The sequence below is a fragment of the Helianthus annuus genome, chromosome 5, assembly GCF_002127325.2.
Source record: "Helianthus annuus cultivar XRQ/B chromosome 5, HanXRQr2.0-SUNRISE, whole genome shotgun sequence".
Taxonomy (NCBI): Eukaryota; Viridiplantae; Streptophyta; class Magnoliopsida; order Asterales; family Asteraceae; genus Helianthus; species Helianthus annuus.
Genome location: NC_035437.2, coordinates 31,518,007 through 31,543,824, shown reverse-complemented (window position 1 = coordinate 31,543,824; position 25,818 = coordinate 31,518,007). Strand labels below are relative to the sequence as shown.

Sequence of the window (25,818 nt, the reverse complement as noted above, 5' to 3'; positions counted from 1 at the left end):
CGGGACCCTGGATCAATCGGGCAGCGTATCTAATACGTAACCGGGGTAATGATACTTACAACGGGGCAGAACTTTGTTATTTATGGGATATGATGCCTGAGTATAACTTATACTATGTGAGAATTTGAGAGAAAGAAAGATTTGTGATCGACTGGAACTGAAGGCCGATTGCATTTATTTATAGCTGTGATCGTCGACCTTGTCGCGCCCCGTGTAGGTAGTAGCCAAGGGCTACGCGGCCCGCGAGACCAGCTAGGGTAGGCCCTAGCTTGGCTGATTTGACTCGTAGCCTCCACACGCATCCTGATACGTGGAGTCCTAGGGTGCGGCCCGATCTCCCAACTGTTGCGGCCCGCGTAAGATTCCTAAGGGGTCTTCGCGCCCCGAGACAACCCATTAAAATTTGTTTTTATTTAATTTTAATAAAAATAAAGGTATTCGAGGCCCGTTTTTGCATACGGGGTGTATTTTAGGACGTTTTGGGACATTCTAATTATTTTTAGGGTGTCGAAAAATTTAGGAGGGTTGTTGTATTGCAGTTGAGCTGTTTTTAACAGAAGATATTGCCATTTCTATCTCCATCTTCTAAACCTAAAAACCAGCCGACGACAGAACTTCTTTGATTCGCAGGGAAGGGAAGGCAAGGTTTAATCAGTAGGTAAGCTTCGATTAGCCACCATTTCTTCTCTATTACATTTGAATTGTTGCCATTATGGTCATCGAAAACACGATCTTGAGCGAACATGACCAGCGAATTATGTGACTATGCCCATTAATCTCTGAAGTTCTGAATGGAAAAATGCTTATAAGTTGAGAAATATATAGTCGTAGTTGGGAAGAAACAAGAAACCTGTTTCTTCTTTTTCAAAATAACCATTTTTTAAATCACCACCCGAATCCATTCTGACCCGAACCCTTTTTTAAGATCGGCTCGTGCTGACTTGAACCTGTCCAGACTTGGCATGCCAGCCCATTTTTAAAGGTCATTCTTAAGTAAGTTTTTGACGTAAGGGTAAACTTGTTTGTAAATTATTAATGTTGCAGTATATGCTTCAAGTTCTTTTGAGTTTTCTCTTTTGTTATGTGTCATGTTCAAATGAAAAAAAATGACATGACTGCAAATTTTGTCTAGAGGTTAAGAGTTGTTTTAAGTGTTTATCTTCTATCTTTGTGTAGAGGTTCGTTGTGTATCCTAGAGGATAGATAAGCAAGTGCAAAAATGGGAAAAACATCGAGAGATAAAAGGGTATCATACTATCATTTTTGTTTTTATATCTTTTTATTTGTGATCGATCTCCTTTATAGTTTAATGTGCACATAGGATATCTATTACTGCAAAGCAAAAGAAGAAGGCTGGCGTGCACGAAGTGCCTTCAAGCTCCTTCAAATTGATGAGGAGTTCAACATCTTTCAAGGTACATTTCATATCAACTCACTTTGAATTATTATCATTATTGAAATGATTTTTTTACCATGATGCAATGCAATTATCATTTGGCATAATATCATTCACATATCTAATATTATTAACTCTCAGGAGTTAAGTGCGTGGTAGATCTCTGTGCCGCACCTGGTAGCTGGAGTCAGGTATGTCATGCTATTGATTATACTCTTAATTTCTGGTCATATTGTATTAATATCTTTTTTCCTCTATGGTCTAGCACAAATGATGATCATTAACTATACGTATTTTTTTTATATTTTGTTTGAGGTTTTAGTATTGCATGTGTTGCATTAACTAGCACGGGCGGGAACTCGGTCAATAGCGATTCAGTTCGTTTAGGTACTCGTACAGTACCGGCATTTGGTTAGCAACCTAAAGAGAAAACAAAACAAATATATATAGTCGCCATATACCCCAAAGGATATCTGCACATAATTAACTTTGATTGAAAACCATAAAACGAATACCGGTATCGGTTGCAATAATACCTATACGGCTATACCAGTACCGATGTTCGGTCGGTATTGGTAAGGGCCATCACTGATACCTGGCACTCATTATAGTTTATGATACCAAAAAAATACTCTATTTTGAATTCAATTATGTTTTCAACACAATTGCGTATTAATTTTTTTTAGCGAAGTTAATGAACAAAAGCTATTAAATGGGGTTTTCAACACAGTTGCATATTCAACTTTAAAAAAAAAAACCTAATGACCAAAATAAAAATCATGTTAAATAAAAATTAAAGTATATGGGTAAAATTGAAACTAAAAAAAGCAAAATGCACTAAAAGACGAACAACTATGAATAGTAAATCTTACATACAAATTTGGTATTTGTTAGTTATATAATAATTTACATCTTTCTTTGTAGGTTTTGAGTCGTAAACTGTATCTCCCAGCTAAACTATCATCCGAGCTTCCACTCATCGTGGCCATTGATTTACAACCCATGGCTCCGATTGAAGGTGTCATCTAAGTACAAGGAGACATAACTAATGCTAGAACAGCTGAAGTGGTGTGTTGAAATCTTTTGCATCTTTTTATTTCTTACTGTTGATGCATACGTCTGTCGACTTCGTCTTGTATCAAGTCTTGTATGTATTTAGATAGATCAGAGCACGTAGTACGAGAAATATGTCAAAAATGGGCTTGGAGGTAATTCCGCACGAAATTACTGTCTAATTCCGTACGGAATTTAATTCCGCATGAGTTTTAATTTCGTGTGAAGTAATTCCACACGAAATTACTAGCCTATAAATAGGGGTGTCTTGATTTCATTTGTAACTTTCCGGCTTGTGTACCGAAGTGCTGCCGAAGTGTCTACTCGCTGTAATTCTTTGTCAAATCAATCAAAAGACAGTTTAAAGTGATATTCTAGCTGAATTGAACTTGATACGACTGTTTCCGCCTTTCGTATTGAGCAAAAACTCTTCTGATCGACTCGCTCGGGTCTGAAAACGATCCTACAAGTGGTATCAGAGCTCAGGAGGAAGAGTTCTTACCAATTCAGCTGCAAATTCTGATTTCTACACCTTCTTTTTCACAATTAACTTGATTTCACAGTCAAAATGTCTTGAATTTCACATACCATGTGCGCAATACAGTTTTAACAAACCCTAGAAAGTTTCAGATCTAAAATCGGACTATAACTTGATCAATTTGACAAAATTCAGCTCGAGATGATGACATCAGCATAATTTCGCACGGAATTAGTACCTAATTTCGCACCAGATCATAATTTCGTTTGAAATTTTCACGCGAAATTAGTAATTCCGCACCAAAGCAGTAATTTCGTTTGAGTGATTCACACGAAATTACCTAATTCCGCACCAGATTGTAATTTCTCTTGAACAGTTCCACACGAAATTAGTAATTTCGTTTCAAGAGATAATTTCGTTTGATAATTCCGCACGGAATTACAAACTTTGTTTGAAAAGGTGTTTATTTCACACGAAATTAGGGTATTTCGTCTGAACCTGTCTGTTTGTGAAATTTTGAAAACCGAAACATGGAAGAGGAATTCTACAACGCGTTTGCTACTCCGATAACCATTACTCAACAAGCAATGTTGGAAAACGAAACGGGCACCATGCAGAAACCACCTAAACTCATGAACATTGAAGAGTATAAAGGATGGGAAGAACGGTTCGAAAATTGGGTGCAAGCAAATTATTTGGATGCTTGGGAATGTATTGAAACAAAATATGTTAGACCAACGAATGATGATGAAGAGGAGATTGCAATTAAAGACTTAAGTGCTGGTGTGAAAAAGAAATACAAAAACGAAAAGATGATGATCAGTTTATTGCAACAAGCTGTGAAAGAAGATATCTTGGTCTTATTGCAACATAGTAGAAGTGCATATTCAATTTGGAAAGCATTAAGATCTAAGTTTGTTGGAAGTCAAGAGATGATCAAGAACAAGAAATCGCTTCTGAAGAAAGAGTTTGATCTATTTCGTGGTTTGAAAACTGAGAGCACAAAGCAAATCATTGAAAGATACTGCAATTTCTTAGTGAACATGAAGAGAATGAGCATCACCAAGGATAATGAAGAATTGATAGAAAAGTTTGCTGATGCATTGCCACATGAAACTTGGGGCATATATCTCATGATGTTGAGGAACAAGAATGGTTTTGGGAATCTAACATTGAGTAAGTTTATTGAGAAGCTTGAAGCTCAGGAAATGGAACAAAGAAAGATTTCAAGAATGAAAGACTTCGATGGTGAACAAGATATCGGTCTTTATTACAAAGCAGGTATCAATGATAAGACGAATATGTCACCAAAGGTTGAGACTGCATTCAATGCAAAGAGTTCATCGGGAGGTTCATCTAAAGGATCAAACAACAAAACGAGTTTTTCGTCATATCTGTCATTTGATCCAAACTTGTCAACAACAAAGAATGGCAGGAAGTTACAATGCAACATTGTATTGAATCTTGAGAATGATCAAGATTATTCAGAAGAAGTTGCAAAAAGTCACATGTCTCTGTTGGGAACTGTGTTGGAGTCATATTGGAGTTTAGTTGCAGGAAGGATCGGGAATCCATTGCTTACGAAAGAGGATTACGATCAGATTGATGCTGAAGAGATGGAATTAATGGACATAAAGTGGTGTTTGGCGATTGTGTTGAGAAGAGCTGAGAAGTTCAAACAGATCACAGGAAGAGATGACTTCCGTGATGCAAATGTTTCTACTTTAGGTTTTGATAAGTCTAAAGTTACTTGTTTTCATTGCAGGGAAAAAGGACATTTCAAGAGGGAGTGCAAAAACCATGAAGCAAGTGGAGCTCAAAATCCGTTCAACAACAACGATTATTATCGGAAAGCAATCTATCATCAAGTTGCTCAACAACAACAACAACCACAAACTGCTCATGCTAGGAAGGAGATTGAAGAGTCATCAAAGAGAGCCTGCATGATGAATCAAGAAGATAAAAAATCATCAAAAGGTTTCAGTTGGGACAAATATGTTTCAACTGATAGCAAAGCATGTCTGATAAATCAAGATGATGAGAAATTACCAGAGGGGTTTAGCTGGGAGAATTTTAGTTGGGATAATTACTGTCCGGAGAAAGAGATGTTAAAAGCCAAAGCTTTTGTTGCTCGAATTGAAGAAGATAGTGATAATGATGATGATTATTATGCAAAACGAATGCAGAAGCATTTGAGAATGATGGAAGAAAGTGACAGTGACGATGAGAAAGCTAAAAAGAAAAAGAAGAAAATTAAAAGACCAGTCAGCAGTGATGATGAAGAAGTTCCGGTGATCAAAAGAAAGGTAAAAGAAGTTCCAGAATTCAACGTTGATGCAGAAGCTGATGCAAGAAAGATTCTAGTGATTTGTGAAAATTGTGAGATTATAAAGAAGAAAAACAGTGAATTGATTAACAACATGAACAGGTTGAAAGAATCATACGATGTTCTGAACAAAGCCATGAATGAATACAACGAATCCAGCAGTGAACAAGAAACAACCATGAAAACACTTCAGGGAGCTTTCATGACAAAACAGAAAGTGGTCAATAATTACATTGAGAAGTGTGCTGTGCTAGAACAGAAATTGGAAACTCAAAGGATTGAAACAGAAAGAGTTAATAGATTGTTAAAAAGTTACTCATGTACTTCTTATGTCATTGACAGGATTTATCCAAATGTTGAAGGCATGAAGGTATTTGACGATGCTGAAGTAACTGAAGAACATATGGTATCTGAAGAAAAGACTTTTAAAAAGAAAAAGGAAAAGAAGAAGGATACTGAAGTTAAGACATCTGGTAAGAAACAAGGTGTCAGTTACAACAAGTGTCCACCCCCGCTTGAAAATGGATATTCTCCAAGAAATCAAAATTCAGAAAGAGTCGAAAAGGCAACAAATTTACAGTGGGAGTCGGAGTCTTCAGTTAACTTGCCAGAAAATATTGATGTCACGTTTACATCGTCTGAAACTGATCAACAATCTCAATTGATGAAGAAAGTGGTGGATCATGTGTTAGATAACGATGAAACCGAGGAGTTAAAGTCAGAGTCAAAGTTTGAATCCGACATGTCAAGTTCAAAAGTCAAATAGGGCAAAAGAGTTTACAATAAAGAATTTTTGTTATCAAAGTCTAATTTGAATGACGAAACATTCAAAGTGGCATACACTTTGAATGATTCTGACAAATTATATTCTGATGAGGAATTTCCAATAAGAGGTGTTAAGCCAGAAATGATAAAAAAGGTTTTCAAACTAACAGAAATTAATATTTGTAAAATAAAAGATGTAAATTTTTGTGATAAACCTAAAAAATACAAATCAAGAGTTCAACAAAGAGAAAACAAGAAAAAGGGTTATAGTTCTGGTTCTGGTTTTCAAAAGAAACCAAACCATAATGGTAATTTCAAAAAGAAAGGTCATGGTTTTATACCACTAGAAAATCATAAAAATGAGAAAAATTATAAACCAAAAACTGTATTTGTTTCAGGAACAAGCTCTGAAGAAGAGATGAAAAGCCCATTCTGGAAGCAATCTAACAGAGAATTCCTTGCTAAGAAACAAGAAGAAATGAAGAATGAAGCTGTTAAGTTGATAGAAACGAGAACCTGTTTTCAATGCAAAACAAGTGGTCACATTGCCAAGAATTGTCCCAAGGCAATTCAGTCAAAACAGGGAGTTTCTCGTAAACTGAAGGAAAAGATGGTTGAAAATGAACCACTAACCAAACCTTTTAAAGTTTTTGAAAATTCAAAATTTGAGGTTGGTGAATGTTCAAAGAGGTTTTACAAGAGGAAAGCAAATCTTAACAACCAAAAATGGGTTGTTAAGAAGTCTGATGATAATTCTAGCAATGATTTTGATTCATCAAAATCAGAGGAGCTATCTTCTGGCAATGATTCTGATTCCACAAAGTCAGAGGAGCCACATGTTGAATTAAAAGGAGAAAACTCAGTACCTCCAATGGACGATGCAAATTTTCCACCATTGAGGGCTGAAAATTTTAAAACAAAAGTTGGAAAAGTTGAGATTTCAAATCAATTTTTTTTTCTGAAAAGAAAGAATTTGATGTTTAAAAAGCCTTTAACTCTAAAGTGAAACATATTTTTGGTAAAATGATTGACAAAAAGGTCAAAGGGGTTAAAGAATTCTATGAGAAGAAGATGGACGGTAAGAAACCGAGTGTTGGTAACTCGAAATCACCCAAGGCTGGTCAGGCTTGGGTGGATATATTCTTTGACTAAAAAAAACCTGACTTGCCGGAACTCCCAGGTTGGTAATTGGGGAGTAGGAATCGACATCTTTCTTGAGAAATTCACAGGTTGGTAACTGTGATATTTCGATCTTCAAGTGGTAAATCAGGTACATTGAGTTGTACTTGATTTTCTACTAGTGGTATTGTTGTGACATTGTCATATTTTTACAAATGGTATGTTTGGTTTGTGAAACTACAAGTGGTTAAAAACAAAGTGATGAATTGATCCCTATTTACAAGTGGTTTTAACAAAACTTATTTTTCGAAAAAACCATTTTGATTAAAACAAACTTAAGTGTTTTGAAATCATAATGGGAAAATAGTTTGTTGTAAGGGGAAGTTCTGATTGTTTACGCCAACTGGATGGCGAATTGAAGCAATTCACACAGTTGTCATTTTACATGTACAGTTTGTTTTCAAATTTCTTTTAATGATTTTGAATTTTAGGGGGAGTAAGAAATTTTCAGAAAATCCAAAAACATTAGAAAATTTGAAAATTCAAAAACTTTAGAAAATTTGAAAATCCAAAAACATGATAAAAGTAAAAATGAGTTTTTGTTGAGAAAAGAGGAAATGATAGTACATCAGTGGACTATCACAGCACGCTAAAGAATTGGAAAGTCAATTGTGATAAACGATCTCACTGCGGATGTGTCAGTAGGTTTTTGCACATTTAGTAGATTGTTTTCGAGATATAAACCTAAATATTCAAACTTGCTTATCTTGTGGGGAACATTTCTTGGATATATGGGTAACCCCCAAAATCTTGTTTGAAAGGTCCCTCTTTCTGAGATACTAGGTCTTTATACTCAGTGATATCTGGGATATTATCCCGGGACTTCTGATTTTGCGGAAGCAATGCCCTAGTCCCCGTATAATACTTTGCATTTGCTTGAAATATAGCGCTGCCCTCAGTATAAAAAATGATGAAACATTGAAAAATGCAAATCATGTGCTGTTGAAGAAAAGATTCTCTAAAGGGAACACACCAAAAGACGAGCCGTCATCTCTTTGCTAAACAGAAGTTCTGACCTGAGCTCTCACGGTTTCGCATTTAACCCTTCACAGATATCATCTATGTATACTCACCTGTAAGACTGAATATTGGGATCTGGATACGGGAGTATATTCAAGTGGTGGGACACGCAAATAAGTTTAAGTCCATTAAAATACTAATCTCGTATCTCGAAACAGTTGAACTCTTTGTGAAAATTTAAGTGGACCAGTATACTGACAATCTAAGTGAATTGTTTAGAACTTAATATGTTAAAAGCTTAATGGTGTTAGTGATTTGTCTCATAAACTGATATGATCATCTTACACAAACTCACAAAAATATTGTCTGTATATATTTCTTTACTGCATTTCTTTATCTAAAATCCAAAAAGATTTTAAGTGTGTTTTAGTATAAAATTTTGAAAATTCAAAAAGATTTCATTTCATTTTATTTTTGACAACTGATGTTGAAAAGCTGATTTTCAAAATTCTATGTGCTAAACATGATGATCAATTCTGTGTGGGAGAGTGTGGTTGAAATAAAATGTTTTTCCTGCAAGTGAGTCATCACAGATTAACTTTTTAAAATCATTTATTGAGTTCGTTTTTCTACAAAGTGGTCAGCAGAGAACATAAATTTGTCAAATTTTAAATTTTAAATTTGTGAAATTTATTGTGAGGTAGAGTTTGTGCAGGTATGAGTAAGAGCTGGGTCAGTTGATCCTGAGGAGCTTGTGTTTAGAGAAAGCCAGGTTTCGATTCCTAAAGCAGAGTGTGTGCCAGGTCATGATCCTGATCTCAGCATATTGATAGGGGGAGTCTGTAGGTGAAAAGAGCCAGATTCTGATCCTGGAAGATGTGTTCACGCAAGCTGTTGATGCTGATGAACTTAAGGAATTAAGAGATCTGATCAAGAGAAAAAGAGTTGATTGAAGATTGGATCAACATCCGAAGGGAGGTTATCTGTTGATGTTGATAGAGAAGAGAAGAGAGAGAGATTTGAGGATGCTTTACATTGTTAGATATTTCGGAGGAGTTCGAGAAGACCGATAAAGATTGAAGATGGAAGACTCGACACTTAAGACTCTTCAACATCCGAGGGGGAGTCTGTTGGTGCATACGTCTGCCGACTTCATCTTGTATCAAGTCTTGTATGTATTTAGATAGATCAGGGCACGTAGTACGAGAAATATGTCAAAAATGGGCTTGGAGGTAATTCCGCACGAAATTACCAAATGGTAATTCCGCATGAAATTACTGTCTAATTCCGTACGGAATTTAATTCCGCATGAGTCTTAATTTCGTGTGAAGTAATTCCACACGAAATTACTAGCCTATAAATAGGGGTGTCTTGATTTCATTTGTAACTTTCTGGCTTGTGTACCGAAGTGCTGCCGAAATGTCTACTCGCTGTAATTCTTTGTCAAATCAATCAAAAGACAGTTTAAAGTGATATTCTAGCTGAATTGAACTTGATACGACTGTTTCCGCCTTTCGTATTGAGCAAAAACTCTTCTGATCGACACGTTCGGGTCTGAAAACGATCCTACACTTACAAGAAACCAAAAAAACCATATATTTAATTTGCGCTTTAACTTCTTTATTATTTTTTCTTATATTTTTTTCAGGTCATCAGGCATTTTGATAGATGCAAGGCTGGTATATAAATGGCGTCATTAATGTTGCAGGTCACTATATCTAAAGATGACACAGTTGTTCTTGATGGTGTTGGACTGCTGGTGATAAGAAGTTTAGAGAAGAACGACGTTACTGTAGGCTATATAATTTGTATGTCTTCATTTAATTTTGGTGAAATTTAGTTCACTGAAGTTCGGTTGTTTGCTGTTGAGAACTAAGAACTGATGTTTAGATAAGTAGTGTGGATAAATAATTAAATAATATATATAGTTTGTTAACTTATGGGCATGACTGCAAGCTACTTTAACGTGATGGAGGCGGCGGTGGTGACGACTTGCAGTGGTAGCAGCTTGGGAGGTGGTTTTGGTAGTATTGGGGGAGTGTCTAACAAGTTTGGATGCAATTGGGGGATGTTTGCCGAGTAGGCCAACTTGGTCAACCGGGTCAGGCGCGGTCAAAGCTGTTCAAATGGTCAAAGTGTGTCAAATTCTGTCAACCTGGTCAATCGTTGTCACAGATGCTACCTTATTATGATAATATCATGCCACTTCTTCCTAAGGAGCTTTCTAGCGATGACCTGTATCCGTTTGTTAAGCTACCAATTATTTTCATTCTTTCCTGGGGTGTTCTTATAGAACGGTGATAAATCGGAGCCCAGTTGATGTAAAATCCAAAATTGTATGTCAGGATATATGTGACAACTGTGCTCTGTAAATGATGTACTATGTAAAACGATATCAATTATCAATTAAACAATGTGTTTTGGTGTTAATATTTGTGTATTTGTGTTTAACGGTTTTATGATTTGATTCTAGTTCGATTTCAAGCTTTAAATCGCTTTCTGGAAAGTTATACGCAAACTGTTGCGTAAACGTAATCAGTTTAATGCGACAAACACTCCAGAATAGTGACATAGGCTTAACATACCTAAAATAATCCTTACATAACTTAGAAATAAGTTTTGGATGGTTTGGTGTGTCGAAAACAAGTTTATTCAATCGCAGGGACTATTTATGTCAAACTGCAAAACTATGCCGATTCGTATGGTAACGAACATTCCAGAACATGATCATAAGTTAAACATAATCTAAATATCCTTTACATAGCTTAGAAATAGGCTTTGAGGGGTTTGGTATGCGAAAATAAACTTATTTGATCAACAGGGACTAAAAGCGTCAAAAGTGCATAAGTTTGCATTTACGCGCATATCTTACGTTCTGAACATATCCGGACATCCAAAAATTTTTGTAATAATTAAAATATTTTATTTTAGTGATTGGAATGCAAAAATACCTTTCGTCGTGAAATTTGAATCGTTTTCGCGTCCGTTTGAGTTTTCGTCGTAATTAACCGAATAACGCAACCGTACGACCAAACGAACCAACATCCGAGATAACTTCAAGCATGTTTCAAGTCCCCCATGCTTTAACATCCTTGTAGAGCCTTGAAAATGGGTTAACGGGGTTTAAATGCGTCGAAAATGGCTTAAACGTGCTGCAGGGACCATTTCTACCAATTTCCGAAACTTTTTGGCACTGGGAAGTAATGGCGTCGCGCGACAGGGGAACCCCCTTTGCCGCGGCGTGACGCGACGGGTACATTTTGACAGAAATTCCATTTTCAGCAAGTAGCTTGAATTTTAGGGTCTTTTGTGCAACTTTCGCAATACTTTGGACTGGTTTCAAGCTTCCCATTGTATACTAAACCATGTTCCACAAGTGTATGGTGAGATTTGAGCTTTGATTCTTGCAAAAACACTTGTCAAGATCTTAAGAACTCAAGACTTACGATAAATACCCACTTGCTTCATTCACATTTCTTCACACTTCATTCAAAAACCTGCTCTAAGTTGGAGTTCTATACTTCATACCTGGGCAATTTAAATCAAAACCTTCCTTGCTTGGACCTTTTGTAAGCTTGTTTCATGCTTTTTATGTATTTCAAGCATGAAAGTCAAACAGTGTTTGACTTTCTACTTTGACTATGAATTGGTCAACACAAAGTTCGTTTGAACTTTGCAACGTGAGCGTAATCACGACGATTATAGTCCCTTGTGACTATACCTACTGATTACCATGTTGATTAGTCGAAGTGACGAGTCAAAGTTTCGGTCAAAATGCCGTTTATGCGCATTTTGAGACGAAACTATCTTCGGATATCAAAACACTTTGTTTTGATATCAAAACCTGTTTTCTAACTTAGGTAAACAGGTTTTAGCATGTTTAGCTCGTCACTTTTAGTCTAGTGCTTGTTCATGGTCGTAAGTCAAGTGGTCTGAACCACCGCTTAGACTTTCGAACCCGACCCATTTGGTCGATTATTAGGATCCGACCATGCATGTTTTGTGACCATAGTTGTATAGGGAATAACCTTCCGAGGTTATACCTTATCGCCACTTAGTTTAATCAGTTATATGATAGGTAGTTTATATGCCTTAGGTAAATGACCAAAATGCCCTTTTCACACATAATTGGATTTTAAGCATGTATAACTTAACTTTTGTAACCTAAACTGATTATGAAACATATTTAAACATGTAAGGGCATATAATACTTGTCATAGGACTAGTTAGGCGTCTCGAACGCCCATTCACGCGAACGGCGCGTTAAAGTAGCGTAAGCTACCTTAATGGGTCGTAAGGGGTCGTAAGCACTTAGGATAGGTTCCGATTTTAATGTAGGCTTTGTTAAACCATATCACATGAGTTCCAACACTCATTTGGTTTACGAGACCTCATTCTACCCGATCTTCCGATTTAGGTATCGATTTATTAACTTAGCGATTCGATTACTAGGTGCTACTTGAATCCCTTGGTTTACTCGAGCCGTGACAACTCGAGTTTCTGAGATTCCACTTTCGCATTTATTGCACGTTAACTGTTGTCTAGTTGCTTACTTACACAATTTATTGCTTTGTAACTGTAAACGTTGTGATTTGATAAAGTGTATTGTGATTGTTGCATGGTTATGTGTTATTTTGCGAATGATTTGACAAATGCATGAACTTGGTGATGAAACTGTAAATTATATTGTGATGGTGTGCTTTATGTAAAAGATGATACTTAGGGGTGAGTAGAGTAGTTAGTGAAATTTTAATCACTCTTAACCCTAACCTCCTTCACTAATCACAACACAAAAATCAATATACGTACTTTCACATTCTCCAATCCTCTCTACAATCATCGTCTTCATCATTGGCACAAGCTCTCAATCATCATTCTTGATTCCTCTCTTTATCTCGAATCAATCCAAGGTAATTGTATAATGATTGTTTGTTGTTAATCGTTGATTTATTGATTCATGCTAAAACCCTAGTTCTTCGTATGATGGTTCTGTGTAATGATAAATCCTGATTATTGTGAAATGTTTATGACTAGAAGTGTAATCAAATGATTGACAATGAGATGCTTGTAAGATAGAATGTTGGATTTGCTGATTAGATTACTGCAATGCAGATGTATGATATTAGGGTTCTTGATCGTAACTGTTACATTGCCTGGGAATGATCGTAGAAACGTAACTGTTCCAATGAAGTTGAATATTGCATGATTGATGTTAGTCCGACCTTTGATTGATAATGATCCGAGTTTTTCAAGTAAAACATATGTAGTCCGAATTTTCACAAGGACTCCTAGACTCCGAATATTTAATAAGGTACAAGATCCGACCTTTCAATGCTTATCATAGTCCGAATTTTTGTGATTCACACACATAAGGTCCGACCTTTTATGTTAAATGGTAGGTCCGAGTTTAGTAGAGGGAGATGAGGTCTGAATTTTTATCATGCAACATGTAAGGTCCGAGTTTTGAGAGGTGAGAATGTCCGAGCTTTGGATATCACTCATATGGTCCGAGTTTTAAGGTGAATGCCCTTGTCCGACCTTTTCTTGTGATAATGCATAGGGTCCGAACTTATAAGGGGATATATAAGGTCCGACTTTTTAATATAAGCATGGTCCGAACTTGGGAAGGCCCCTTGGGTCCGAGTTTCTTGAACAGTGAAGGATCCGAGTTTTGTGGGGGGGGGGGGGGTTTGGTCCGAGTTTATGCTTATGGTGGTCCGAGATTTATGTATTGTGTATGGTCTGAGTTTTTGTTTTCTGTTAAGTTGTTAAGTGGTTAACTCTACATGTTGTTTCTGATAGATGTTAACTCTGTTAAGTTATGCATGTTAATCTGTTTAATATGTAACTCAGTTAAATGTGCTGATTCTGTTAAGCCTCTAAACCTCTGTTAAGTTGTTTACTTAGTTAAGTCATTTAACTCTCTCAATATGTAACTCTGTTAAGGATATGCATTTAACTTTTGTTAACGCTGTTAACTAATATGTCCTGTTATGCAAGATAACTCTGTTAGACATGTAACATTGCTAGTGTATGAGTTCTGTTAAGTGCGTTAACTGTATGAAGTATGTTAACTGCCTGTTAATCCTGTCAAGCATAAATGGTGCGATTTTGACTAAACTGCATACGTGATATGTGATAACTGTTTAAACACACTTCGTGACATACATGGCATGCGAACTTGAACTGATTTAATATACATGTATACTATAGGACGTGATTGATTATTAGTGAGCACATAGTTTAGCATACCGAGCAAACCAAGGTGAGTTCACACTCTTTACCAAGGCATGGGATTCCCGGGGATTGGGAATGGGTTGAATGATGGGATTGAACAATTTCTCGTACTTATACAGTTACTAGACTATCTACCATGGTCCTCGGGTTAAGCAGGACACTTACGTAAAACCTACGTAAACAAGTATATGCTACTGTCTTCCGGAGTCAGGAAGGACACTTACGTAAAACCTACGTAAACTTACACATGCTACTGTCTTCCGGAGTCAGGAAGGACACTTACGTAAAACCTACGTAAACCCCACGCGTACCACTGTCCTCGGGTAAGGAAGGACACTTACGTAAAACCTACGTAAAGCTTGTACGTACTACTGTTCTCGGGTTATGAAGAACACTTATGGTTACGAATAGTCTAGTGTATATGCAAACATGGGAAGCCCCCACTAATAGAACATACTATCGACCTAGTAGAGCCACCCGTTACGAAACAGACTTACTATTACGAACTTACTTACTGTGAACTCGCTCAACTAGTTGTTGACTCTCTGTTACATGCCTTGCAGGTCGTTAGGTATACGTGGAGCTTGCACTGGGAGGCGCGGTCGTTGTGGACAAGGATCGTGAATGCTTTGATTAAACATTTGACATTTCATACTTTACTTATGATTGGGCTTTTACACATATGCTTCCGCTAAACGTTGAATTTATACTTATGTTTTGAACACCTTTCATATGAATTGGTTTGGTTAAATTACATTTACTTTTAATATGTACATTGTTCTATATGATTGGTGGCTTGATCCTGGTCAGTCACGCTCCCAAGCGGTGATACTCCGCAGGTAGATTTTGGGGGTGTGACACGCGCTTTGCTAGTTCATTTAATCAAGGATTCTTTACACTTCGAAATGAGTATATAGTTCCCCTATTTTACTGTTTTCGAATTGTTTTGGGGTGATTCATATGTGTTAAACGATTTCGATGCTTTCAACGATGATTTCAAAAACGAATACTATGGTTTATATTAAACAATAACGATTTCGATAATGTGAACGAACTTATTGGACGTATTTACATAACGAATGACATTCATTAGCTTTGGCCGAGCCGACCAGTATTAGGTTATGGTACCATAGGATCTGACAAATCCCGTTATCGGACTGCACCCATGGTTATGTGTGGGGGTTATGTGGGTAACGACTGAACCTGTTGATTGTTAACTTACCCTTTGGTGGTTTGTTAATACGAGTTTAACGATGGACGAGTTACGAAGGTTTGAATGTTATAAGCGAGACGACCAAAAGTTAGTTTTCACAATTAAAACGAGAACGATTTGAACGATTGAACGATTTTGAATGATTGAACGATTATGAACGATTGAATGATTTTGGAACGATTTGAACGATATAAACAAATGAACGATGGTCTATAACGAGAACGAGTTAAACGTTGGGGTTTTGGTATATGTTTAGATAACGGGACGGGTGTAATGTAATAAAAGCATGGTAGATACGCCACTGGTACTTCTTATATATAAGTGCTTTCATCATATTATATTCCATAGCGTTATTTAGTTCACATGGACGAACGATTTTCAAACGATACTAAACAATATATACACCATACGAGTTATTTTACGAGAACGATACACGATGTAGTTTACATAAACAAACGTTTTAGGGTTAAGATTCATGGCATCGAGGTTTTATAAACTATAACCAATCTGTTTTGACTTGGTTACTCATTTTACAATACAAACATTTTACAAAACAAGGTTTCTAATATCGATTAACGAAGTTGTACGAGTAATTTAAACATGTAAACGAGCCATGAATCTGACACTCACACAAAACCTATGTGCTCACCGACATTTCTTTGCTGACTTTATTTTTACATATGTTTCAGGTAGTGTTGAATGATGTCGATTGAGAATAGGATGCATGCTCACTTAGGACTGGACGAGGCCTTAGTGACTTAATAACGATGATAGACTATGTTTAACTTGTTTGTTTTAAACTTGAAGAAAATGTTTAATGTTAATTAATTCAATAGAACGAAACGTTTGAATCCATGGTTGTGAGACAATAATTCTGTCGCTCCACTTCCCGACGTTTCCGCCGCGGTTTCGTTGTTTTAACGCGCTCGGGGTGTGACAGAAGAGTTGGTATCAGAGCCAATGGTTATAGGGAATTAGGTTATTAGTAATGCTTTGACCTAGACTATAACTTTTCTAGGACCCTAACGCAAGTAAACTTGCGTTTAGATTTTAAAAACAATACCGTCACCTATCTTTAGGTGATAACCACAACGAGAACACAATAGCAAATCTGTCTTGAAAATCAATCATCTGTTCTTAGATGATTTATTATAAGGTTTTGAACCTTCAAAGTTTTCAAAATCTCGTCAAAGTTTGGGTCTAGATATTGTGAACACGTGCAATCTGGAAGGGTGGATGCCTGTATCCTGAGTTTTCTGTCTAAGGCTAGAGTGTTCGTACAAATCCACATAATTGGACCAATCACTCTTACCTGGGAACTCTTGGGGTGAGTGTCCACTTATAGGCTAAAGCATGTCTTCGCGATACATTATATTGACCCATTCACTTTGATTAGTCACTGTGTATCATTTGTTTGTTCGAGGTGACGAACGAATGATCACCTTCCTTATGTTTTGACGATATTTTCAATACCTCTTTTGCTTGTCCAATTGTCGATCTCACTCGTTTCTCATGTTTCCTTGTTCTTTTTAGAATATGCCTCCTCGACGAGTTGCACAACCTCAAACAAATGCCGAAATCGCAGCCCTTGTCGCTCAGCAAATGGCTGCCGTGATTCCAAACCTAATAACTCAGATTAATCAAGCGAATAACAACAATAACAACAATGCTTAGTGTAGTTTCAAAACTTTCAATTTGGCTAAACCACTAAAGTTTTCTGGGTCTCAAGGAGCAACCGCGCTCCTACAATGGTTCGAGAGTTTGGAAAGCACCTTCAGACATGTACAATGTCCGAACGAGCGTAAGGTTGAGTTTGTGTCAAGTGTTTTTGAGAAGCATGCTCTTACATGGTGGAAAGGTGTGATGCGTGATAGGGGTGCCGATGTGGCAATGGCACAAATTTGGGAAGAGCTTCGAGCTCTTAGGATGAAAGAGTTCTGTCCCCGTCACGAAGTTAGGGCTTTGGAATGAGAGTTCGACGATTTGAAACAAGATGGGGGAGAACACCGTGCGAATACGGATCGTTATGAGGAGCTGAGTTTATTGTGTCCTACTATGGTTACCCCGTTGGAGAAAACGATTGAGAGGTATATCGATAGTTTGCCTGATTCCGTACAAGATATTGTCACTGGTAGTGATCCTACCACTGTGCGTCAGGCGATTGAATTGGCTGCTACTCTGACTGAGTCTTAAGTCAGAAAAGGTAAACTGACCCGCAAGGGTGATAAGAAGCAGTCGGCCGATTCCGTTCAAGACAAGGGTAAAGGTAAGGGTAAGAAAGGCGAGTCTTCTAGGAGGTCGAGGAAGCGTAAAGCTTCCCAAAATTTTGCTATTACTGCACAAAATGCTCAGAACCCACCAGCACAACCTCCTGCAAAGAAACCATATGCTGGCACTGTAACATTTGTGCCTGTAATCATCATGAACAGTTCAATTATCAATAAAATAATGTTATTTGATCCCAATGTTTGTTTCATTGTGTTTTACATTTTTCGTGTTTTGACTTTTGTTCAATTTCAAACTCTACATCGCTTTCTGGAGAGTTATACGTTAACTAGTGCGTAAACGTACTCAGTTTAATGCGACAAATACTCCGGAACATCAACATATACTCAACGTACCTTAAATAACCTTTACATAACTTAGAAATAAGTTTTGAAGGCTTTGGTATAGCAAAAACAAGTTAATTCGCTTACAAGGACTAAACTTGACAAACTGCGAAAGTATGCCAATTTGAACTGTAACGAACATTCCGGAACATGTCCATAAGTTAAACATACCATAAATATCCTTTACATAGCTTAGAAATAGGCTTTGAGAGGTTTGGTATGCTAAAACAAACTTTTGGATCATTCAGGGACTAAAAGTGTCAAAAAGTGCATAAGTTTGCACCTTTGCGCATAACTTACGTTCTGAATACATCCGGACATCCAAAAATTTATGTAAGCATCCTTATATTATGCCTTAGTGTTTGGCATAAGAAAAATCCATTCGTCGCGTCATTTGGATCGTCTTTTGCGCTTATGCGCATTCCGTCGTAATTAAGCGAACATCGCGATCGTACGGCCAAACGAACCGACATCCGACATATTTTTGGGCATGTTTCATGTCCACAATGTTTAGGCATCATTTTAGGGCCTTAAAGATGGCTTTACAGGTCTTAGAAGGGCTGGAAATAGCTTAAACACGCAACAGGGACCAAATGTGTAAATTCTGCAAGTGGTGCAGATCAGAGAGGGCCAGGCGGCCCGCGTGAGTTTTGCCCAAATATGAGGCGGGCCGCGTGGGGATGTCTGACAGAAAGATTTTGCATTTAATGCAGAATCTGGCCTTTCGTTCGATCAAAGGGCGATGCCTTTTCACCCAATGAAGAGCCAAGGGTCAAGTTCACTGAACTTATCCACTGGACACATGTACGCACGTGATCAAGGCTCGATATTCGATAAAACGATCCTAACGGCTCCACTTTTCCTATAAATACCCCCCCCCCCTTTAGTGTAAAAATCACAAAATCAGATCCTAAAGCTCTAGTTGAAACCATTGTTTCATACCTGAGCTATTTGGTCTTGATTTGCACTCGGGGACCCTCCGTAAGTCTTCTTTCGCTCTTTTATTCGCTTTTCGAGTCCGAAAGTCAACGTTTTGTTGACTTTCTGCATTGACCAGCTTATGGTCGATGCGAAGTTCATGGAACTTCATAACGTGAGCGTGATCACGATGGTCATGGTCCGTAGTGACCATACCTACTGATTACCCCGTTATCTAGGCTTAGTGACGAGTCGTAGTTTCGGCCAAAATGCGCATTCTTGCGTGTTTTGTAACCAAACTACTCGTGGGCATTAAAGCCGTTTGTTTTGATGCCAAACCTGTTTTCAAACTTAGTTAAGCATGTTCTAACATGCTTAGCTCGTCACTTTTAGTTTAGTGCTTATATAGGGTCGTAAGGTAAGCGATCTAAACCATCGCTTATCCTTTCGAAGCCGACCCATTTGGTCGGTCATTAGGACCTGACCAAACACATTAGGTGACCATAGCTATAACCTTCCGAGGTTATACCTTGTGGTCACGATGTTAGGCGTTCCGAACGCGTTCTACGCGAACGACGCGTAAGGTGGCATAAGCTACCTAAACGGGTCGTGATGGACCGTAAGCACTTAGGTTAAGTTTCATTTTAGTATGTAGGCTTTGTTAAACCATATTACACGAGTCTCCATACTCGTTTGGTTTTCGAACCCGCGTACTGTCCGATCCTTCCGATTTTGGTCCGGTATATTAATATAGCTACCTATTAGGTGCCGTTTGATATCCCGTGACCTCTAGCATTATCTGGCTATTATACAAGGAATTCAAAGCAATCTCAGGTGAGTACATAGAACCCCTCTTTTACCGTTTTCCAAACTGTTTTGGGGTGAAACACATGTGCCTATCTGTTACTTTCATGCTTTCCATGTTTTCACATCGTATATCTGCTATGCTCATTAGTACATTATAGTACATGATTTCATTACATTTTATGCTACGTATGCCCATTGTGTGCGTACTTAGTACATTTGATTTACATAAACATTTCTGTCGCATATGTTTACTCAGCATATGGACACATTGATTTACATGAACATTTCTGCTTCGTATGTTTACTTAGCATACTTAGTACAATTTTTTACATCACATGCCTTCATTTTGTTATGACATTTGGTTTGTTTAACATGGGACAATACATTCATTAACATTGATCACGCCGTTCGTTAGTAGGTAGTGGTACCATAGGAATTGACAACTCCCGTTTCTGAAGTCCTGGGTTTGATAGGACTGGAAGGAATGACCGAATTCGATATACATAACTTAGATAAACCTTTAATTTGTTTAAGGGTTTATCACCGCAGTCTCAAGGCTTGGATGTATGCATAGTTTACAATACCGCATAAATGTTAATATCAGAAGAGCATGCATTGTTCCGCAAAACCTAACGTTGATTTAAACCATGTTTTACTTCAACGACTTGTTTTGTGCATATGGTTTAAGTTGATACATTTCGCTTACCATACATGATACATTTTGGGATTACACATTACATGATTTACATTGAACATAAACACGTCGACATTGACATATACATTTGGTGGTTTACACTTGAGCATAAACACTTAACATGGATTACAATAACACTTGACATTTGGTTTACACATGAACAATTTACATGGTGGATTGGTTTGGGTAAATGATTCAAGTAACGGGGCGTATGTAATATGATACAAACATGGTGGATACGCCGCTGGTACTTCCTATATATAAATGTTTGTATAATATTACATATCGTGGCGTTATCTAAGTCATTTCAGTTTAGACACATTACATTTTACATAAGTAACAAATTCTTCACAAGACATTATTTTCACAAACAACTTATCTTATTCAACTCATTTTACTTGGTTATTCGTTTAACCTTGCACTTATCTATACATATCGTTTGATGTTATCGTTTTTCAAATGATTTACAAAGCAAAACAAATTACAAGGTTCATGACTGACTGTTATTAAACATTCTTTAAAACTCAAGTCATGAATCCCATTTTCACAAAACCTATGAATCTCACAGGCATTTTTATGCTGACGTACCTACTTTCACATGTGTTTTCAGGAGCTATTCCATAGGACGATGATCATGACTCTAGGGCGGACCTGTGCCTTAGAGCCTAAAAATGAAGTTTGAACTAGCTTAATTATGTTTTGATTTCCGTACTCTATTTCCAAGACAATGTAACACCTTTGTTTATAAATAAAATACAACTTGTATGCCATGGTTATGAAACAATTTAATTCTGTCCTCAACACTCCCCGACGTTTTCCGCCGCGGTTGCATGTTATACGCGGTCGGGGTGTGACAGAAGAGTTGGTATCAGAGCCATTGGTTATAGGGAATTAGGTTATTAGTAATGCTTTGACCTAGACTATAACTTTTGGACCCTAACACAAGTTATCTTGTGTTAGAGTTTAAAACATGCACATCACCTATCCTTAGGTGATAACCACAACAGGAACTTCGGTTCCGAATCCGCTTTGAAAATTAATCATCTGTTCTAGGATGATTGATTACTAGGTTTTGAACCCTCTGTTATAAGGTTTTGAACCCTCTATTATAAGGTTTTGAACCCCTTTGGATTTTCAAAAAAATCCCGTCAAAGTGTTGGGTTAATAGTGTGAACACGTGCGAACTGGAAGGGTGAATGCCTGTACCCTGAGTTTTCTGTCTAAGGCTAGAGTGTTCGTACAAATCCACATAATCGGACCAGTCACTCTTACCTGGGAACTCTTGGGGTGAGTGTTCACTTATAGGCGAGCATGTCTTCGCGATACACTAATTCTAACCCATTTACTTTGACTAGACATTTCACGTCGCTTGTTTGCATTGCGATACATAACCACCATCTTTGCTTTTGTTGATTTTGCTTCATCTCATTCTCTTCATCCAATCATCTCACTCGTTTCATTTCATGTTTTTCTCTTCTAGAATGCCTCCTCGACGCGACAACCAGATAGCTACTGCCGAGCTGGCGGAGATTATTGCGCAGCAGATGGCTGCTCAATTTCCGAATCTCTTTGCTCAATGGAACCAGGCCAACAACAACAATGGTACATGCAAATACAAGGATTTTAACCAGGCTAAGCCACTCAAGTTTAGTGGTTCTGAAGGAGCAACTGGGCTTCTTCAGTGGTTCGAGAGCATCGAGAACACTTTTCGCCATGTGCAGTGTCCGGATAATCGCAAGGTCGAGTTTTCTTCGAGCGTGTTTCAGAAGAGGGCTCTTACATGGTGGAATGGGGTTATGAGAGATCAAGGTGCAGAAGTTGCTCTAGCTCAGACATGGGCTCAACTGAGAGCTCTTATGATGAGGGAGTTTTGTCCTCGTCATGAGCAACGAGCGTTGGAGAAAGAGTTTGATGTTTTGAAGCAAGATAGTGGTGAGCACAGGGCTTATACAGACAGGTTTGAGGAGTTGAGTCTTCTTTGCCCAACTATGGTTACCCCACTCGACAAGGCTATCGAAAGATACATCGACGGCCTGCCTGACTCAGTACAAGACATCCTTACTGGTAGCAACCCTACCACACTCCGTCAGGCAATCGAGTTATCGGCGACGTTGAAGAAGTCGCAGATCCGAAAGAATAAACTACACAGGAAGGGTGACAAGGGCAAGAAGCAGTCGGCTGACAAGGAGGATAGTAAGAAAGGTCAGAACAAGAAGGGAAAGGACTCTGGTTCCTCAAGGGGGTCAAGGAAGCGTAAGGCTTCCCAAAATTTTGCTGTGACTGCCCAAGCTAACCAGGCAGCTCCCAACCAAGCCGCACAGCCTCCAGCCAAGAAACCCTATTCAGGAAATGCACCTTTGTGCAATCGATGTAACAGTCACCACCAACCACAATATCAGTGCCGTTTCTGTACTAACTGTGGGAAGTCGGGTCATCTTGCCGATGTTTGTCGGTTTGCTCAGAATCACGCAGTCCAGAACCCTGCTCAACAGGTTGCTCAACAACAGGGTCAGGCTGCACGACCAAACTACCCACCAGGTGCATGTTATAATTGTGGGGATCTGACCCACTACAGAAATCGGTGTCCAAGACTAGTCAACCAGAACCAGAATGCAAACCAGAATCCGGCACCGGCTCGAGGTCGAGTCTTTAACATGAATGCACAAGAAGCACAAGCAGACAACGAGGTGGTGAACGGTACGTTCTTTATTAATAATCAGCCAGCATCTGTTCCTTTTGATTCGGGTGCCGACAAGAGCTTTGTGTCATTGTCTTTTGAGACAATGCTTCGCGTGTCTAGAACGAAACTAGGTAAACCTTTGACAGTAGAGGTTGCCAGTGGTGAACCCATTGTTCTAAATTCTGTTCTGCGCAACTGCCAGTTGAACCTTAACGACCATATTTTTCCTATTGACCTCACGCCAATGCAACTTGGAAGCTTCGATGTTATTGTGGGAATGGATTGGTTATCTAAGCATCGCGCAGAGATAGTATGTTCTGAGAAGATTGTTCGTATACCGCTGTCGACAGGCGAGATCCTACAAGTTCGTGGTGAGAAGCCTGCCGGTAGTCTCAAACTCATGTCTTGTTTTAAAGCACGGAAGTATCTGCGAAAGCACTATGTGGCTTTCTTAGCACATGTTACAGCAGATAAAGGCAAGGGTAAGTCTATTTCAGATATTCCTGTCGTTCGGGATTTTTCCGAAGTATTCCCTGAAGACTTACCTGGTCTACCTCCAGCACGCCAAGTCGAGTTCCGTATTGATCTCGTGCCTGGTGCAAATCCCGTTGCCAGAGCTCCATATCGTCTTGCACCGTCCGAGATGCAAGAGTTGTCTAAACAGCTGCAGGAACTCTCCGACAAAGGTTTTATCCGTCCTAGCTTTTCACCTTGGGGTGCTCCCGTTCTCTTTGTAAAGAAGAAGGATGGATCTTTTAGGATGTGTATCGATTATCGTGAGCTTAACAAGCTTACCATCAAAAATCGATATCCCCTACCTCGCATTGATGATCTCTTCGATCAATTACAAGGCGCATCTTACTTTTCAAAGATTGATCTACGATCTGGATATCATCAGCTTCGTGTACATGAAGAAGACATTCCCAAGACAGCGTTCCGTACTCGTTATGGACATTATGAGTTCACAGTCATGCCATTCGGTTTGACTAATGCTCCTGCTGTTTTCATGGACTTAATGAATAGGGTCTGCAAGCCTTATTTAGATAAGTTCATCATCGTTTTCATTGACGACATTTTGATATATTCTAAGACGCGAGCTGATCATGAGCAACATCTTCGTCTTACATTGGAACTCCTAAAGAAAGAACAACTTTTCGCCAAATTCTCCAAGTGTGAATTCTGGCTTAAAGAAGTTCAATTCTTAGGACATATTGTCAACGAACAAGGTATTCATGTAGATCCCTCCAAGATCAGTGCGATTAAGGATTGGGATACACCTACTACCCCTACTGAAGTTCGTTCTTTTCTTGGTCTGGCGGGTTATTACCGCCGCTTCATTGAAAACTTCTCAAAGATTGCAGTTCCTCTAACTGCTCTAACTCAGAAGAACAAGCCATTTGAATGGGGAGTCAAACAAGAGGAAGCGTTTCAGACTTTGAAACAAAAGCTTTGCGACGCACCTGTCCTAACATTGCCTGAGGGCAACGATGATTTCGTCGTTTATTGCGACGCATCTAAATTAGGACTTGGCTGCATCCTGATGCAAAGAAACAAAGTCATAGCATACGCATCAAGGCAGTTGAAGATACATGAGAAGAACTACACCACTCATGATCTTGAGTTGGGTGCAGTTGTCTTCGTTCTCAAAATCTGGAGACACTACTTGTATGGTACAAAATGTGTGGTTTTCACAGACCACAAAAGTCTTCAACACATCTTCAATCAGAAAGAACTTAACATGAGGCAAAGACGTTGGGTTGAACTTCTAAACGACTACGACTGCGAGATTCGCTACCATCCTGGTAAGGCGAATGTCGTAGCCGATGCATTGAGTCGCAAGGAACGTATTAAGCTTCATTGTGTACGTGTCCAATCTGTTATTCAAACCGATATCCAAGCCCGTATTTCTCAGGCTCAACAAGCTTGTGTTTCACAAGGTTTAATGGATAAGGAATTCCCTTATCACATAACACCTGCTCTTGAACTGAAAGACAATGGATCGTACTATTTCATGGACCGTTTGTGGGTCCCAAGCCAAGATGATCTTCGTACCTTGCTTATGGATGAAGCCCATAAGTCTCGTTATTCCATTCATCCTGGCTCAGATAAGATGTATAAGGATCTTCGTATTCAGTATTGGTGGCCTGGTATGAAGAAAGACATTGCCTTATACGTATCCAAATGCCTTACTTGTCTTAAGGTTAAGGCTGAACATCAGCGTCCTTCCGGATTATTGGAGCAACCAGAGATCCCAGTTTGGAAATGGGAAAACATTACTATGGATCTCATTACTAAACTTCCGCGCACAAAGAAAGGTCACGATGCCATCTGGGTAGTCGTGGATCGTCTTACAAAGTCAGCGCATTTCTTACCAATCCGTGAGGATTTTTCGGCTGACAAACTTGCTCAAATCTACGTAGATGAAATTGTAGCTCGACATGGTGTTCCTTTGAGCATCATTTCTGACAGAGATGCTCGTTTCACTTCTCATTTTTGGAGAACC

At 38.5% G+C, this 25,818-nt stretch overlaps 1 long non-coding RNA gene across 1 annotated transcript; it reads left to right on the top strand.

The window, feature by feature from the left end:
- The first annotated feature begins 1,284 nt into the window (after positions 1-1,284).
- On the top strand, positions 1,285-10,028 carry LOC110938773. Its single transcript, XR_002591677.2, has 4 exons — positions 1,285-1,415; positions 1,538-1,587; positions 2,321-2,464; positions 9,866-10,028. It is a non-coding gene; the product is annotated as an uncharacterized LOC110938773 (long non-coding RNA).
- Positions 10,029-25,818: the final 15,790 nt, after the last annotated feature.